The sequence below is a fragment of the Lethenteron reissneri genome, chromosome 67 (assembly GCF_015708825.2).
Source record: "Lethenteron reissneri isolate LAM-NWPU_2019-01 chromosome 67, ASM1570882v1, whole genome shotgun sequence".
NCBI lineage: Eukaryota > Metazoa > Chordata > Hyperoartia > Petromyzontiformes > Petromyzontidae > Lethenteron > Lethenteron reissneri.
The window spans coordinates 2,126,566-2,132,397 of NC_083845.1; positions in this window are offsets into that span (position 1 = coordinate 2,126,566).

A 5,832-nucleotide genomic window follows, 5' to 3' on the forward strand; every position below is an offset into this window, starting at 1 on the left:
ACCCATACTCAGAGACCCATGCTTTTAGAGACCCACAGAGAACCACTCATAGAACGCACAGATGCCCAGACCCAGAAACCCACAGAGACCCATACTCGTAGAGACCCATACTCATAGTCGCCCACAGTCATAGAGACCCATACTCAGACCCACAGAGACCTACACTCAAAGACCCACAAAAACCCATACTCAGAGAGACACTCGTAGAAACGGACAGAGACCCGTACTCATAGACCTGTACTCATAGAGACCCATGGATACCCATACTTAGAGACCCAGAGATACCCATAACCCTTAAACTCACACACAGTGTGGATCGAACCCACAACCTCCTGCACGCCAGGCGAGGTAGAGAACATACCATAGCCACCACAAGCACTAGAAACCCAGCATTCATACCAAGTGTCAGATACAACGAGAGTAGATATTCAAACAGATTGGCACGTCGCAGCTTCAAAGTAGGGCTGACCCGATCGGCATGTCATGAGGAAATATGAGCCGATGGGAAAACCCCCATTGACAATCAATCATATTTATAAATAAAAAACTCTTTGTTTTCGAGTAGAGACACCAACAACAGTGTCCACGTGTAACTCCTAGGGGGCCTCATGGCCGAGTCTATTCGAGGCTGCCAGGTGAGATTCTTCACCGGTGCTGCTGACACAGCGAGTGCTGTAGAGCGACAGCGTTGCAGCAGCGAGGGTTGATGATGATCTATGGCTCTTCTGTTGCCCAAATGTGCGTGCAGCTGAACAGTATTCTAAGTCAGTGGAGGTACGGGGACCCCTTGGGGTAACGGGAGGTGATTCCTAAAACGGATGAAATAATCGAATTAACATGTAGTAGGCTCCATAATGGGGGTATTTCGGTAAGATCGCGTAGAAATGTATTTGTCGTTAAACCCGCCACCAACCAATCAGTAAGATTGGTCATGTAAGCAAACGTGCCCATTCGTTATTCGTAGAGCACACGCCGGTTTGTGTGTTGGAGCAGAAAACCCACAACATTTACAATTCGAGGACTGTGACTTTTCGCCAGTAGTTAGAACTAGCACCATCTGGCTGATGATGATAGTTGTACCATCTGACTGATGATGATAGTTGCACCATCTGGCTGATGATGCTAGTTGAACCATCTGACTGATGATGATAGTTGTATCATCTGACTGATGATGCTAGTTGTATCATCTGACTGATGATGATAGTTGTATCATCTGACTGATGATGATAGTTGTATCATCTGGCTGATGATGATAGTTGTATCATCTGACTGATGATGATAGTTGTATCATCTGGCTGATGATGCTATTTATATCATCTGGCTGATGATGATAGTTGTACCATCTGACTGATGATGATAGTTGTATCATCTGGCTGATGATGCTATTTATATCATCTGGCTGATGATGATAGTTGTATCATCTGACTGATGATGATAGTTCTATCATCTGGCTGATGATGCTATTTATATCATCTGGCTGATGATGATAGTTGTACCATCTGGCTGATGATGATAGTTGTATCATCTGGCTGATGATGCTATTTATATCATCTGGCTGATGATGATAGTTGTACCATCTGACTGATGATGATAGTTGTATCATCTGGCTGATGATGATAGTTGTATCATCTGGCTGATGATGATAGTTGAACCATCTGGCTGATGATGATAGTTGTATCATCTGGCTGATGATGCTAGTTGTATCATCTGATTGATGATGATAGTGGTATCATCTGGCTGATGATGATAGTTGTACCATCTGGCTAATGATGATAGTTGTATCATCTGGCTGATGATGATAGTTGTATCATCTGGCTGATGATGATAGTTGTATCATATGGCTGATGATGCTAGTTGTATCATCTGGCTGATGATGCTAGTTGAACCATCTGGCTGATGATGATGATAGTTGTATCATCTAGCTGATGATGCTAGTTGTATCATCTGACTGATGATGATAGTTGTATCAATGATGATAGTTGTATCATCTGGCTGGTGATGCTAGTTGTATCATCTGGCTGATGATGCTAGTTGAACCATCTGGCTGATGATGATGATAGTTGTATCATCTGGCTGATGATGCTAGTTGTATCATCTGACTGATGATGATAGTTGTATCATCTGGCTGATGATGATAGTTGTATCATCTGGCTGATGATGATAGTTGTACCATCTGGCTGATGATGATAGTTGTATCATCTGGCTGATGATGATAGTTGTATCATCTGGCTGATGATGCTAGTTGTATCATCTGGCTGATGATGCTAGTTGTATCATCTGGCTGATGATGATAGTTGTACCATCTGGCTGATGATGCTAGTTGAACCATCTGGCTGATGATGATAGTTGTACCATCTGGCTGATGATGTATCATCTGGCTGATGATGATAGTTGTACCATCTGGCTGATGATGCTAGTTGTACCATCTGGCTGATGATGTATCATCTGGCTGATGATGATAGTTGTACCATCTGGCTGATGATGCTAGTTGTACCATCTGGCTGATGATGATAGTTGTACCATCTGGCTGATGATGATAGTTGTAATTACTGTCGGGTGGTGACGGGTTTAATGACACATTTATATTTACGAGATATAGCCCAAAAACCTTTAGTATGATAATGTTGATCGCGAAAGCACTACTACTACGTGTTAAACTGACGGAGTAGGCTTTCGCAACAAATATTATCCATAAGGAAATGTAAAAATATATTTACGTGATTTATCCCCCCTCTCTGCCCTCCAAAAGAAATCTGTGTCAAATATCGTACGTGAGAGTCATTGGTGAAGAAAATCACGTGTGATGAACCTGCCAATGTAAAATAGCCATGATTATATTCGGATCCATATGGTAACCTGAAACGATATAAAATACCTTTCTGAACTAATTGATTGTAAACAACGCGGTGTCCAAGAGTAACCGCCGAGTAGTAACAAGTTGAGTCAAGCTGACAAGCACTACACTGCACTGCACACGACTAAACCCTAAACTACTATGCACTTTACTACGACACCCTACACTTCTATACCCTACACTGAACACTACACTGCTATACACTACATTATACACTACACTACTATACACTACACTAAACACTACACTGCTATACACTACATTATACACCACACTTCTATACCCTACACTAAACACTACACTGCTATACACTACATTATACACTACACTACTATACCCTACACTAAACACTACACTGCTATACACTACATTATACACTACACTACTATACCCTACACTAAACACTACACTGCTATACACTACATTATACACTACACTACTATACCCTACACTAAACACTACACTACTATACACTACATTATACACTACACTACTATACCCTACACTAAACACTACACTGCTATACACTACATTATACACTACACTACTATACCCTACACTAAACACTACACTGCTATACACTACATTATACACTACACTACTATACCCTACACTAAACACTACACTACTATACACTACATTATACACTACACTTCTATACCCTACACTAAACACTACACTGCTATACACTACATTATACACTACACTACTATACCCTACACTAAACACTACACTGCTATACACTACATTATACACCACACTTCTATACCCTACACTAAACACTACACTGCTATACACTACATTATACACCACACTTCTATACCCTACACTAAACACTACACTGCTATACACTACATTATACACCACACTTCTATACCCTACACTAAACACTACACTGCTATACACTACATTATACACTACTCTTCTATACCCTACACTAAACACTACACTGCTATACACTACATTATACACTACACTACTATACCCTACACTAAACACTACACTGCTATACACTACATTATACACTACACTACTATACCCTACACTAAACACTACACTGCTATACACTACATTATACACTACACTACTATACCCTACACTAAACACTACACTGCTATACACTACATTATACACTACACTACTATACCCCACACTACTACATACTACACTATACACTAAACTACTATACACTACTGTACACTACACAACTATAGCCTACATTATACACTATGAAACACTACACTATAATACCCTCCAAGATGCACTACACTATATACTACTATACCCTATACTATGCACTACTATGCAGTACACTATGATAGCCTACACTAGACACTACACTATACACTACACTAGACACATCACATTACACTACATACACTCCACTATACACTACGCCACTATACACAGTACTCTACTATACATTACACCACAATATACTACTAAACTACACAATATGTAATGCGGTTGTAAACGGCCCTTCTGAGGCGCCGTCAGGGGGGGAGGAGTTAGGTCACGTGGGGGGCAGAGGGGTTGAGTATAGAAGGAGGGGAACCGGAAGAGCAAGGGGAGTGACGGGGAACCAGGAACAGAGGAAGGCCACGAAGGGCGAAGCGGGGTGTGGCGAGATCGCCACGAACACGGGGGGAGCGAGGATCGGCACCGTTGGCCAGCGGTGACCGACCCGAAGCAGCGAGGAGGCTGCAGTCAGCAGCGGGGCTGCACAGAGAGGGTGGGCAGCGGGTCTGCATACAGTGACAGCCAGAGGGTCTGCACATAGGGGTAGCAGCGGGAGTCTGCATAGGGGTAGCAGCGAGTCTGCAGGGAGGAGGTTACAGTAGATGAAGCAGAGAGTCAGAGGGGAGAGGAAGCTATAATAGCAGTGAATAGCCGGGGGCTACAAATACAGGAGTTATAACAGAGTGCCGTGTGGGTAAAGACGTGAACCTGAATAAAGACACGAAGACAGAGAGAAGTGTTCGAGTCCTTTTATTACACTGGAGTCAGAAGTGAAACGGCATGGCGAAACAACTGAGGAAGAAGAATATCCCATCTCCGGCGTCAGCTTCATCATCGGACGACGACGATCTTCCTCCTGAGGTCGGCTTCACTTCGGCGGAGGGAGAGATCCGTGAGGGCCCGGGTGTGGAGGAGGTTGCCGCTGCGTCCGACCCATCTGCGTTGAAGGACGAAGATTTAAGATGGACCCGGATGGCGGAGCAACTGGCGACCCTAAAAACCGTCATCACGGAGTTGTGTGACCTTGTCACGCCAAGGGCGGCGTTGGAAGGTGATGGTGGTGATCGGCAGGAGCCCGGGTCGTCTTCGATGGCGCCGCCATCGGCCACGCGGCGTGAAGACGCCATCTTGGGCGTGGCGCACCACGGAAGGCGGGAAGCCGCCATTTTGGGGCCGCCACGAGGATCGTCCGCCATCTTGGCGACACCGCGTTGCGACGCCTTGCTGAACTTGCCGCCGGAAGAGTCGGTAACGGACGGAAGCAGGCCAAGGAGCCGCAGTCGTCACCTTACAACTGTTAAGGAGTTCTCCATCGGGGGCGATTGGAGTGCGTTCGCTTGTCGATTTTTGGCGGCGGTACGAACGGCAAGGTGGACGGACGCCGAGGCGCTGGAGGTGCTTCCGACTCTCCTTGACGATGAGTCTGTTCGTTTTTTTCGCTCTATAAAAGCTGCGAAGAAGAAAACATTGCGTGGAGTGTTCGACGAAATGGCGGACGCGTACGAGCCACCGGATGACGCCCATCGCCGCTTCGTGCAGCGGCAACGCGCACCGGAGGAGTCGCCTGTAGCGTACAGGGGCGCCGTGCTGGAACTCGCGATGGCCGCTTACCCGGAGACGGAGCCTGACCTGCTGGAACCTCTCATCTTGGGGAAGATGTTGGAGTTATCCCGGGATCTGGGCATTCCTATGCCGGCGTGCGGTCACGAGAAACCCACGTCCCGGACCGCGGCCAAGTG